The 13,967-nt window shown below is 48.9% G+C and overlaps 1 protein-coding gene across 3 annotated transcripts in view; it reads right to left on the bottom strand.

The window, feature by feature from the left end:
• PAK4 (p21 (RAC1) activated kinase 4) overlaps window positions 1-9,262 on the bottom strand; it is an 80,498-nt gene extending 71,236 nt beyond the window's left edge. Inside the window, exon 1 of one of the 3 annotated variants that reach the window (XM_083455190.1) lies at window positions 9,115-9,262. The gene's annotated coding sequence lies outside the window, so the exon portion shown is untranslated. Of the gene's footprint in view, window positions 1-2,595; window positions 2,645-9,114 lie in introns of those variants that run through there. The other 2 variants (XM_083455191.1, XM_083455189.1) reach the window with 2 other exon arrangements.
• Window positions 9,263-13,967: the final 4,705 nt, after the last annotated feature.

The raw sequence follows: 13,967 nt of genomic DNA, 5'->3' as shown, positions 1-13,967 counted from the left end.
ATCTTTCCTTGTTGTCCGTTCAACAGCTGGCAAAAACATTTCTTCTTTTTCAAGAATTCCTTCTGGATGACTGTGCCCTGTTCTTAACTGCTCCTGCTGCTTCATATATCTGTCTTTGGCTTTTAGGATTATGTTGGTGTTTTGTGAATTTCTTATTACTGCTTTATTTCATTGCCATGTTGCATGTCACTCCAAGCGCCGTTCTGGCAGAAAATGCGGCTTTAAATTGTTGGAAGTACAGGCATACCAACAGACAGTCTAATGGATTCTCAGAGTACTTCCATTTTTAATCAATTCGGAGTTCGCTGCCTTAAAATTGCAGCCAGGCTACGTTTTTCTCCTGCAGTGTTAAGACAACAGGCTCCCCATCTGTCTTGTGTCTACTTCCCCTGCCCAATTATCACATTTCCACATGTCAGGCTATTTGCATCTGCAAGTCACCAAAGTAATGCCATTCAGGTTCAACATCACTATATATATATATATGAGCTAAAGCTATTCCTAGACACCAGAAGTGGCTTTTTAAGGTGATAGAATTAAACTTAGGCACCTTGCAGCACAAGCCTTAAAAAATAATAATTAAAGCTTCCAGGTATCAGATTTTGAGATGCCTGGCTCTGTCCACACCACCACATTATCAATATGCATCCACAAAATTGTGAATAGGACAAAGGGCACAGGCAAGAGGCTTCTACCCTGTCCAGTCTATGAACACATCAAACTGTACACTGAACAGATGGGAGACTCCCCCCCCCCGAGCATAGATGTTCAAAGAGACAGTCTTCCATATGTTCTTCAGGCACTCAAAATTAGAGCATAAGGCGCTGCAAAATAACGAGGCTTCCAACTCAGATGTAAAAATATATCTTTCTCCTCCCCCCCCCCCGTCTCTTCCTTTCCACTCAAAACCATGAAATTTTTCATTTGAAAGAAGACAAAAATCAAGTAGCAAGGTTTCAACAGGAAGACTTAAAAAAAAAAGCAGACCTTTTTTTACATACAGGCTGCACTTGGTTATACCTAAATTGGCTCCCAGTACGTTTCCGAGCCGAAGAATTGATGCTTTTGAATTCTGGTACTGGAGGAGACTCTTGAGAGTCCCATGGACTGCAAGAAGACCCAACCTCTCCATTCTGAAGGAAATCAGCCCTGAGTGCTCACTGGAAGGACAGATCCTGAAGCTGAGGCTCCAATACTTTGGCCACCTCATGAGAAGAGAAGACTCCCTGGAAAAGACCCTGATGTTGGGAAAGATGGAGGGCACAAGGAGAAGGGGACGACAGAGGACGAGATGGTTGGACAGTGTTCTCGAAGCTACAAACATGAGTCTGACCAAACTGCGGGAGGCAGTGGAAGACAGGAGTGCCTGGCGTGCTCTGGTCCATGGGCTCACGAAGAGTCGGACATGACTAAACGACTAAACAACAACATTTTTGAGCACAATTCAAAGTGTTGGTGCTGACCTTTAAAGCCCTAAACGGCATCAGCCCAGTATATCTGAAGGAGCGTCTCCACCCCCATCGTTCTGGCCAGGACACTGAGGTCCAGCTCCAAGGGCCTTCTGGTGGTTCCCTCACTGCGAGAAGCGAAGTTACAGGGAACCAGGCAGAGGGCCTTCTCGGTAGTGGTGCCTGCCCTGTGGAACGCCCTCCCATCCGATGTCAAAGAAATAAACAACTATCGGACATTTAGAGGACATCTGAAGGATCATAGGGCGGTTTACAGTACAAAACCACAAAAATACACAGCAACAAACCAAACAATATCCCCCTTGATAATCGCAGGTGCCAGGTAGCAGGTGATGCCCGGGGGTCAAATTTTAGATCGTAAGCATCTCAGGGCAGGGACCTTTCTTATTGGGCTCCCTACAACAATAAGCTATACATATAACAGTTGAAAATATTAAACACAATTTCACACACAGAATTCATTAAGAGAGAAGCAAGTGCTTCTGGTTTAGATGGCTTTTAAAAAATTAGATAAATTCATGGAGCAGCGGTCTCATCTACACCTAGTCGAGCATCATGTTACCCACAGTGGCCGGCCAGATCCCTGAGATAAGTAGGGCCTGAGAGCAACCTCAGCTCTTCCCGCTTGGGATTCCCATCAAATGGAATTCAGAATCCTCCTACTCCTGGTGGTGGAGGCAGAACACAGCCATTGCGGCTCACACCCGCCGATAGCCTTATCCTCCAGAAACTGGTCTAAACCCCTTTTAAAGCCATCCAACCTTCTGGCTGTCACCACACCTTGTGGCAGAAAATTCCATGTTTTTAACATTGAGCTTCCGCATCAGATGGTCCTGGGCTCTGGTACTATGAGGCAGATGAAAACTTCCTTTCCCCCCAGACCATGCATTATTTTATCATGTCCCCCTTTATCACTTTTCCTCCCCACAAACTAAAAGACCCCCAACATTGGCACCTTATTTCCTAGGGGAGGGGCTCCAGCCCTTGCAACAACAAAGGAGAGCCTACTCATGCAGAGACAACATACCACAGAATATACCACATGCTTGTAAGTTTCTGCTAGGAGTTGGACCGAACCATATTCTGATCAAGAATAGGCAAGGGGTTTGGTTCTGAAGTTACTCACTCGTAAGAAGAAGCAGTGATGCTCAAGCAGAATTTTTCATTCAAATCTTCGTGGCCAATGCAAGCGGAATCTTTTAAAAAGAGGACACTGGGAGATTTGGGGAAATGCAGTAGTACAGCAGGGAGTCTGAATGACCAGATCTTTGGGATAATACTAGACAGGACCACCTTGTGCATAGCCAGGGCCCTCTCCTCCCACTGCCTACAAGCAGTCCGCTTCCTGAACTCAACAACGATGCTTCCGGAGTCTTATTTCCACAAGTCTTTTTATCCCCAGCCAGAGTTGTAAGAGGCAAAGAACAATATATTTATTCATCCAGCAGGTTTGTTCCGTTACCAGAAGTTGAGCATTTTCTTTAAAATGTTGCTGGGATTAGTTAATGTTTTCGCTGGCAAGAGAAAGCTGCTTCTTGGCTAGCTTTCAGGCCTTGTTTGGGGCTTCGTATTGAAAGCATTCTTTTGCGTTGCCAGAGTCAATCACATCTCTTCCCCCTCCAACCTTGCAGCTGGGGGTTTCCAGCAAACGGCAATTTGTAGATACCCAGTAAGAATCGCAGCTCACCCCCAGGGCTCTTTTGCCCCAGGGTTCATCAGACCCCGAGAATTCTAGTTCTCGTCTTGTTTAAAGCAGCAAGTTTCTAGCCCTCACCATTTGTAGAGAGGCAACTCCAACGGCAAACATTTCAAAGCCAAATAATTCTCCCTCCCCTCATGAAAAATTTGCAGTTGTGCCACATGCCTGAGGGACTATTGCCAGGTTTACAAATGGTTTCGTCTTCAGTTTCCCTGGGTTCTCCTTCGGTTGCTGAGAGATCCTCTCCTCCTTTGAAGTGGTTCCAAGCTAGTTATTATACACAACAGTGTCAGCTTGCCAGAAGGGGCCAAGAGCTACAGATCTGCTTTTTGCATCGGAGGATTTGTCAATTCCGTGAAACATTTTGAGAGTGCTTTTGTATTTCTTCCCTGATTAGTTATTATCATGAGACACAACCCCCTGCAACAAACCTCTCTTTCGGTTGGCATGTCCAAGGGGTAAAAGAGGTTAAAATGAGCTGGAAGACAATCAACTCCTGGCAAGACTAGACTCGCTTTTACTACAGACCTAGACACAATTTTGAGTCATCCATCTCATATATATCCTGGGACAATCAGTATCAGCCTCAGTTCTACTGGTGGATAGAAATCAGAGTTTCGTAGAGAAACCCAGTGACCTTGTGAAAGAGCTACAATACACAGCACTCAGTCAAGCTACACGACTGGGACATCCTGGGAGGCCTTACTGGTGCATCTGATAAGGAGCTACCTGAATACACAGGCTGCCTCTTTATTCTGAGCAAAGGTTTATTGGGAGCAGATTTCTTCCATCACTTGCTCAGCTCACCAGGTCCAAGAGATTCCGTGATAGATATTAGCAGTTAGTGCAGTAGCTAGCACCGGAGCTTGGATCAGGAAAACCCCAATTCAGACTCCTCTTAAGCTGCCAGAGAGGGTGGTCCTGGGCAGGTGACACTCTCTTGGCTAATCTACACGTCACACGGCTGTTGCGAGGTTAAAACACCCCTTCTGAGCTCTTCTGAAAAACAAGGATACAAATATTGATTGCACACTGCTGACAAGTTACATTTCGGACACTTAGCCCATGGGGGAGATAAGGATTTGGCCCTTGGGCTGGATCCTATTTCCCCAAGTCTGTTTCTCAAGTTACATTTCTGTAACCATAAGAGCTAGAATTAAAACAATATACAGTGGTACCTCGGGATGCGAACGGGATCCGTTCAGGAGCCCCGTTCACATCTTGAATGGAACGTAAGACATGACAGCACGTCTGCGCATGTCGTGTTTTGCCGCTTCTGCGCTCCGTTACTTCTGGGTTGCCGCGGAGCGAAAGCGCTCAACCTGAAGCACATTCAACCCGAAGTATGACTGTACTGCTGTATGGAGTGTCCCTATTGAGGGCCCTAGCCAGCTATGCCCTGCTCCAGGATACTCCATTCCCTCGCCTCTAAGCAGTGAGCCAGCATCTCATGGCATTGAATACGCTCAGATCTTACTGGCTGTTTTGCCTCCTCTCCCTGCCCTTCATGTATTCCAGAGCCTTCTGGTACCTCTTTCTTTTGCATGGATGGTGCCATTTCGGACACACAAGGACCAGCACTCAGAGATCTGAGTTTGCTATTATTGCATTATGTTACAGTAATGGATTCTCCAGGTGCCTGTGAACCGCATACAAACATTGAAGAAATGAATGTGGCTTGTGGGCTGCTGTAGGAAGTGCAAATCCTAAGCAACCAAAAGGGGAATCTCTCCACTTCAAAGAAAAACAAAAAAAGCTTTTGCAGATGATACAGGAACAGCCCCATCCCAAACCAAATTAGCCCTGTCGCAAGACAAAAGATTAGATAAGGACCTCCTGGATTTGCTGCACTCCCAGCCTGGAAATTTTACAACGGCTGCCCCGCAACTGTGGAACATCCCCAGGGCTGCACCTTTGGCAAAGAGAAGCCTGCTTGCTGGTGTCTGTAACTAAAACAACACAACAACACACTCGCTCTGAGTGTTGCTGCAGAGCTTTGATCGTCACACCAGATGTATTAATTGCCCTTCCTAAGTGAATTACAAGCCAGCGCTCTGTCCATTTGGACGAGATGTATCAATCAGAAGAAGCAACTCTGCCAAGAGAAAAGCCTCCGGAAGCACGTCCACCAATCAATATGCTTTTAGAGAAAGGCGATACTTTTCAAGCACATCCACCAAAGGGGGACTGGTGGGCACCCTCCTGCATAAACAGAAACGTCTCTGGGTGGGCAGAGGCCAAGGCTTGCTTCACTTTTAGATTTTCACTTGCATTTCACTTCCCAGCAATTAGAGGCATTTCCACTCTAGCTAATTGAAGGAGATTTAGAAATCGCCTGTTGGAGACATCTGCTCAATGGACGATAGGGAAAAGGGGTCAGTTCATGCAAGCTCCATCCCAAGAGATTACAGCCACTCTGGCAGAAGTGCCCCCCTGGATTCCGCCCCATCCAATGAAACGAGTGAAGAAGTGTTATGGGTAGGGTTCCGTTTCGTCTTGCAATAAGCTCTGCTGCAATGCCACAGCCCAAACTGCTGCTTTTTCAAGTGGCATTCCTTCCCATGTGAAATGTCCTCCCCCCACCCCCCGCCGACCAACCTTCAGGCTATGATGGGCTCTCCAAACATGACTCTGGCTAGTTCATGGGTAGGCAAGCTAAGGCCCGGGGGCAGGATCCGGCCCAATCGCCTTCTAAATCCGGCCCATGGACGGTCCAGGAATCAGCGTGTTTTTACATGAGTAGAATGTGTCCTTTTATTTAAAACACATCTCTGGGTTATTTTTGGGGCCTGCCTGGTGTTTTTACATGAGCAGAATGTGCGCTTTTATTTAAAATGCATCTCTGGGTTATTTGTGGGGCCTGCCTGGTGTTTTTACATGAGAAGAACGTGCGCTTTTATTTAAAACGCACCTCTGGGTTCTTTGTGGGGCCTGCCTGGTGTTTTTACATGAGCAGAATGTGCGCTTTTATTTAAAACGCACCTCTGGGTTCTTTGTGGGGCCTGCCTGGTGTTTTTACATGAGAAGAATGTGTGCTTTTATTTAAAATGCATCTCTGGGTTATTTGTGGGACATAGGAATTTGTTGTTGTTTTTTTAGTCCGGCCCCCTGCAAGGTCTGAGGGACAGCGGACCGCCCCCCTGCTGAAAAAGTTGCTGACCCCTGGACTAGTTGATACATTCACTCAATTTGGATACGCAGCTCATAATAACCACAGACAGCTTTTTGGACAGTAGTTATTTGTCTCCGTTGACAAGGGTTTCTGTTGCAGGACAGCCTTTGAAACGGCAGAAGGCCAATCCTGCCAAGTAGCAGAAGGGTGTTTTACCATTTTCAGCGGCGGAAAACTGTTGGCACATTATTTCAGGCTCAATAAATACAGACTGATCATTTCCGTGAGTGCAAAACATATGCTGTTTATGGAATAAAGAATGAGGGAGAATCTGGAACGTGCCAAACTCTTATAAGCCACATGCCACGCTTCCTTGCTCCTGCCCCCTTGACCCTTCATGCCCACACTACCTCATAAACCTGCTCCCATTATTTCTTCAGATGCATAGCCTGTTCTGTCACAAAGGTCTAATGGGAAGAAAGGAGAGAAAGACAGTGTGGTCCAGTTGTCAAGAGTGTCGGTCTGGGACCTAGGAGGCCAGGGTTCCAATATCCCATTCAACCACGAAGCTCACCAGTCACTGCCCCTCAGCCTATCCTACCTCACAGGGTTGTTGTGGGGATTGAAGGGGGAGAACTATGTACACCACTTAGAGCCCCTTGGAGAAAATTCACCTCAAGTCAACCCATAATAAGAGAGTTTCATAACTGAGGGGGGTGGGGGTGGGGAGACAGAAGACAGTCATTGTGACTTGTCCACCCTTACGCCACCCCAAGCAGCCCCTGCTTCATCTCCCCTCTAGCAGCTATTGCAGCCATCCCTACAATATTCTGTGTTTGGGTTGTGGGGGGGGGGGCATTGTTTTGTCTGTCATTACGTTGTGTATTTTTGTGTTTTTTATATTGTAAACCACCCTGCGACCCCTCAGATGGAGGGTGGTATTGAAATTAAATAAATAAAAAGAGACCCCTTTCCCTATAGGGAGCAGCTCACGTGTTCAGGTCCTCAGCCGAGATTGCCAGAGGTTGGGTTGGCATGGGGCAAGGACTTCTTAGCTGCAGTTCTGCGCCTAGACAACACCTCTCCACACTCGCAGGTGTGTGTGTGTGGCCCCTTCACTGCAGGCCTGTCATCAAGACAATGTCTTCTTCTATTTTTTTAGGATGGCCCCTGGGGCCTTGCCTCCTGGTTCTCCCAGGTGGTGGTGCCCCCCCCGCACCCCCAATACATATTGATGACGAAATGGCTTCGCTGCAGTTCCTTCTTTCCCATTGCATTTTATCATCTTATGAACATGGGCTTAGCATTCCGCTTCAGCTGGAAAAGGTAGCTAACGAATGCCACAAACGAGTCAGTAGAACCCTCCCCTTGTCCCCATCCCCCCCATCGCACCCCCTTTCTCCAAGGACAACCCCCCCCCCAATTTCCAACCCAGCAATCTTCACCCAATACACACATTCTGCTGCTTCTCACAAATCCCCCTACCACAAATACCAGCCCCTTGGTACCCCTCAAACCCCGCTGCCCTTCCATTCCCAAGAATGATCCAGCACTGGCTTAGTGGTTAGAGCGTCAGACCTGGGAGAGACCAGGGTTCAAATCCCGCCCCCCAGCTATGAAGCTCACCAAGGGGGGGTGGCCTGGGAGGGGGGCTATCAGCTTACCCTCCTCCCATCCTACCTCGGAGGGTTATTGTGAGAATAAAATGGGGGGGGCAACTTGAGCTCCTTGGAGCAGAGGGTGTGATGCAAATGGCTGCTACTATTATGACTGCATTTCTTACCTGTCCTTTACCATACCTGTCCTTTACCTGGTCTCTGTCCTTTACCTGGTGCATGGCTCAGCTAAGACCTGGGAGAGACCAGGGTTCAAATCCCCGCCCAGCCATGAAACTCAGGGGGGGGGTGACCTTGGGGGTCATCTGCTTACTTTCCTCCCATCCTACCTCAGAGGGTTGTTGTGGGGCGCTGGGGGAGCAGAGCTACATATCCCACCTTGAGCTCCCTGGAGCAGAGGGTGGGATGCGAATGGCTGCTACTATTGTGAATGCATTTCTTACCTGTATTTACCTACACCTGGTGCATGGCTCAGCTAAGACCTGGGAGAGACCAGGGTTCAAATCCCCACCCAGCCATGAAGCTCCGGGGGGGGGGAGTTGACCTTGGGGGGGGGGCATCCGCTTACCCTCCTCCCATCCTACCTCGGAGGGTTATTGCGAGGATAAAATGGGGGGGGCTCCCTGGACCAGAGGGTGGGATGTGAATGGCTGCTACTATTATGACTGCATTTCTTACCTGTCCTTTGCCTGGTATCTGTCCTTTACCTGGTGCATGGCTCAGCTAAGCCCTGGGAGAGACCAGGGTTCAAATCCCCACCCAGCCATGAAGCTCACCGGGGGGGGGGGAGTGTTTTTGACCTTGGGGGGGGCACCCTTACACTGACTGGCAGCGTCTCTCCAAGCTTTCAGCTTACCTGTCCTTTACCTACACAGGGTGCATGGCGTAGCTAAAACCTGGGGCTGGGGGGGGGGGAGAGACCAGGGTTCAAATCCTGTCCGTTCCTCACTTCAGCCCGCCGAGTGGCGACCTTGGCGCCCCCTCACTCACTCACTGGCCGACCTCGCAGGGAGGGCTGTGGCGAGGTTAAAAACGGAGGGGAGGATTTGAACCCCGTCCCGGTGAGGGGGGGCCAATGCGGGATATGAATAATATCGATAAATGAACCCCTCCGCCCCTTGGGCTGCCCGCCAACAACAACCCCGCAAGGTGGGCCACCCCCGAAAACACTCTCCCCCCCCCCCCGCTTCCAATTCCGCGCCCCGTCCCGCCGCCTGCCTTCTCTCTCGCTCGCTCGCTCTCGGGTCCGCGCTCCGGCCTCCCTTCGTCCCTTCCTCCTCCTCCTCCTCCTCGCCGCCTCCTGGTTCCTCTCAGGGCGCCCCTCGCCGCGCCGCCGCCGCCGCCATCTTGGGAGCCGGCCCAGCCGAAACCAGGCAACATCCGGGGACAAGCCCGCTCTCCCGCCGTCGCCACGGCAACAGCCGCCACGCCCCCTCCCCGCCGCACGGCCCGGGGAGGCTTCCGATTGGCGGCGCTCCTCGGGGGGGCGTGGCCCAGGAGCGAGGGGAGGGGAGGAGCCCGCGCGCCTATTGGCTGCCTCAAGGATTGATTGACGGGGAGAGGAGACGGGAGAGGGGAGGGGCGAAATCACCCTACTGTACATACATTGATATTATCATTACTGTTGTTGTTGTTGTTGTTGTTGTTGTTAGTGTTGTTGTTGTTGTTGTTGTTGTTGTTGTTGTTGTTGTTGTTAGTATTGTTGTTGTTGTTGTTATTCACATTGATAATACTGATTTAAAAACCGGTAATATGAAATAATTGTGAATATATTAGTATGACCCTTGTAATTAATCGAATCATTAATCCATATAATGATTAGTATAAAATAATTATACTTGTGAATACATTGATGTAATTAACCTAATAACGCATATCGACAGTATCAACATTGATAACTGCAAGCATAAAATAATTATAACTAAATATATTAGTGCAAGTGCAACTAAATATACTGTATTAGTGTAATTATGTTAAATATGCATATTGATAGTTTTAATTTTGATAATCGTAAGTATAAAATAATTATAACTGTAAATACATTACCATGAACTACTAATAGTAATGGCATTGATTTTATCAATACCATCGTATAAAAGTTATTATCAGTGAAAATACATTAACATGATTAATCCGATTTTCAGGATTAATGGTATTAATTTTAATAATCATCACGACCGTTTTGTTTTTGCTTTTCTAAATTCATAGTTTAGGGCAGGCAACCTTTCCTCTGGGGTGCTTCTTTGCTCCCTGTATTTATCATCACAACAACAACCTTGCAGGGCAGGCTCCGGAGAGAGGTTACCCCCAGCAAGCGTCCTGACTGCATGGCGATTCGAACCCTTGTCTCTCCAGGGTTCTAGGCCAGGGCCTAGCCCAAACCTTTCTGCAGATAAGTCCTGTTTTGCAATTAAACGAACGCAGAGCTGTTTTTTGGGTGGGAGGATGAAATGAGCCTGGCATGTTAATTTGGAAGAAAAACGTGGAAATTTAAAGTCCTGTTCAGTCCTCCTAAGTTTGGGACTCGGTTGCAGAGCAAGGGTGCCCCCTCGTGGGCAGTGCAGCAAAAGCCAAATAGAGGAATGTAGGAAACTGCTCCATCTAGTTCAGTATTGTCTACACTGACTGGCAGCGTCTCTCCAAGCTTTCAGGGCATGGCTGTCAACTTACAGATTTGAAAATAAGGGACCAGCAGCAGCCTCGAAAATAAGGGATCAGCAGCCAAAATAAGGGATTTTGGCTTAGTTTATACAGAAATCCGCCACTCACAGAGCCATGCTGCTTTTGCTGCGACTGACTGTGTTTTGCAGGGGGTTGGACTAGATGATCCTAAGGGTCTACAACTCCCACCAAAGAAGAGGGGCAGACAAAACTGATGAATGACGTCGAGATGGCAAAGCTTACAGGCAGAATTAGAAACCAGGAAGAGGACCTCTTTAATAAAGAATGGGGAAAGGTTATAATTTATTTGGAAAGCTATTGTAAAGAGTTACATACATTGGTAGGATTGACAGAAAACTTGGGAGTAAAAATTTGAACTATGGATGGATAAATGATTTATAAAAATAGAGTTATGAAAGGGATGCAGAGGGGGAAATCACTACTTTAAGATGCTGCACTGGTTGGAGGGGATGCTAAGCAGCACGTCGGGGCTGCGGTCGTCCTGGTGCGAGGAGTTCCATCGGCCCTTCCCCACCCGAGGAGAGAGACTCTCGCCCACGCCGCCCGCGAGCCCGGCATGAGGCAGTTGTGGCACCGTGGCAGCCCTGAAGCGCCGCCCTTCTGCTTCCCTCCCCATCCCCTTCTCTTCCTCCTCCCTCAGGCGCCTCCTCAGCCGCCGCCGCCTCCAGCTTCCCCTGGCAGCGCGGCGGAAGTCTCGTAAGAGAGGGGCTGCCTGCCTGCTCGCCGCCACCCGTCTCCTCACGACGCACCCCTGAGGGGGGAAAGGGAAAGACGGAGACGCGGCAGCTCGTGTGCGCTCTCTCTCTCGCATCAGAGGACCCCGAGCCGCTGCTTCCCTCTCGAGCCGGGCGAGCATGAAACCCGGGAAATTTAAGGGACATCATCAATAAGGGACAGCAGCAGGAAGCGGCACTGGGATAAGGGAGTTTCCTGCCAAATAAGGGACGCTTGACAGCTATGCTGAATTTCAGGGTTGGGGGCATTCCCTAGGCAGATTGAGATCAGGGTACCCAAAACATTGCCTTACCCTGTACGTACCCAACACAGCCCTGCATCACGCTGGAGAGGGTGTTCTGCAGATCGTATCTGCTCAGGTGCCTTCCGCATGATTTTGGGTTCAGGGCCTTTAGTGTGGTGGCACCTTTGGAACTCCCTCCCACCGCATGTCAGACACACACCTTCTCTGTTGTCTTTTTGGAACCTGCGAACGACATTCCTCTTCCAGCCTTCTAAAATCATCACCTCAGCTGGTATCTTGTTTTGAAACTGAATTGGTCGTTACATTTGTACTATTGTTCTAAGCTGGTTTTATATTTATAATTGGCTTTTTAATTGTTTTTGTACGCACCATTGTTTTATATAAAGCATATTCGCCCAGTGCTTTACCAGTTGCACTGGCTCCCGGTGGAGTATAGGGTCAGGTTCAAGGTGCTGGTCTTGACCTTTAAAGCTCTTTGTGGCCTAGGGCCCTCGTATTTACTGGACCACCTCTCCTGGTCTGCCCCGCAGAGAACCTTATGGTCCATGAATAACCACAGTTTAGTGGCCCTGGGCCCTAAGGAAGTCAGACTATCCTCCACCAGGGCCAGGGCCTTCTCAGTGATGGCTCCAACCTGGAGGAATGCTCTGTCCCATGAGACCAGGGCCCTGCAGAATTTAACCTCCTTCTGTCAAGCCTGTAAAACAGAGCTATACCGCCTGGCCTTTAATTTGAATTCAGCCTGATCTTTTATTTCCCTTCCGTTCTCTCCCCCCCTCCCCTTTTATGAAGACCCTGCTCTGAGACCCCACAGCTAATTCTCCCCTGGTCTCCTCGCTGGCCCAAGTAGGACCAATTCAGCCTGCTAGCCCTGGGGATTATCTAATGCTTATTTCCCCTAAATTGAGTTCTGAATTCTGAATTTTATTGTTATTCATGTTTTTATACTGTATTTTATGCTGTTTTTACAATTAAGTGTTTTAAATTTGTTGTTAGCCGCCCTGGGCCCGGTTTTGGAACTGGAAAGGGTGGGGTATAAATAGAATTTTATTATTAGTAGTATTGCTATTTATATATGTAACTGCTTTATAAAGGTTATTAGGTGGTAAATCGCTTCGGAATGCCCCATAGCAAGCAGTTCATAAATGAATTAAATGATCATCCCTAGTCTTGATCCTGGGACCTTCTGCGTCCATAGTACGTAGATGTTCTACCGCTTACCTGTGGCCCCCAGGGCATTGCTCTGCTTCATCAATACCCTCTCAGGTGCTGAGATGGGCAGAGGAGCCCCTCTCAGTGGTTCCTCCACCCCCAGAAGCTTAGGGAGGGTGTGGCCCATGGGGAGAGGGCTTTCTCAGTGGTGGCCCCTAAGCTGTGGCCCTCCCTCCCCACAAAGTGCCCACTGGGCCCTTCATTATACGGCTTCCAGCAAATGTTGAAGACAAACCTCTTTGCCCTAGTTTTTGACACTTGAGGCGTAGGCTTTCAGCACCCGCCTTACTTCTGCAAGCTGTCTTAAACTGTTTTTAATCTTGGTATTTTAATGTTGCAACCTGCCCTTAAGAGTGAAGGGAGGGCAATTGCCAATAGTAGCAGCAGCAACAAAAGCCAAAGGCCTGGCGGTGCAGCCAGACGCATTTAAAATCCGAACCACGTCTCTCCCTGTTCCTCCGCCTGAATCCCAGCAGCTGGTATCTAAATATTAAGAAAAACTACAGATTCAAGGCTGCTGATGCCACTTGGAGGAAGCGTCAAAGAGATACTGTCACCTACCCAGCTAAAAATATTCCAGCCCCCCAAGGGACCAGGCCATTGCTCCCCACCCCGTCCTCTTCGCCTCCCCTTCTCATGCCCCACTCGCTGCAGTAAATCCAGGGGGAGGCCATTTGAAAGCAGGAAGCCTCCCCCCCCCCCCAATATTTGCTTTTACCAACACTGCAAATCTAGAATGCCTTCAAGACTGTGTGTGTGTGTGTGTGTGTCTGTCTTAGGGCTGACCCACACTTCCACTTGTCCTAATGCTTCACACCCCCCCCCCCCCCGCGCGCAAAAAAATCCGCTCTTGATGAGAGCAAACAGCAGCTGGGTTTGTTCCGATTTAGAGCTAAGCTGCAGGCTGCGGAAGGAGCAGCAAGGGGGAAACCGCTGAGACCCATGCTTTCTAAATCCTGATTTTCACTGCTACAATTTTGTGAAGGTCCTGTGTGAGTGTCTGGAGGCAGTTGGAGGATGGATAGCAGCTAACGGATCGAGGTTGAATCCTGACAAGACAGAAGTAGTCTTTTGGGGGGATGAGGCAGGCAGGTGTGGGGGACTCCCTGGTCCTGAATGGGGTAACTGTGCCCCTGAAGGACCAGGTGCGCAGCCTGGGAGTCATTTTGGACTCACTGCTGTCCATGGAGGTGCAGGT

This window comes from Podarcis tiliguerta (assembly GCF_965153285.1).
Source record: "Podarcis tiliguerta genome assembly, chromosome: 8".
Lineage (NCBI taxonomy): Eukaryota > Metazoa > Chordata > Lepidosauria > Squamata > Lacertidae > Podarcis > Podarcis tiliguerta.
The sequence above is the reverse complement of the archived record's forward strand: the minus strand, read 5'-3'. Positions and strand labels throughout refer to the sequence as shown.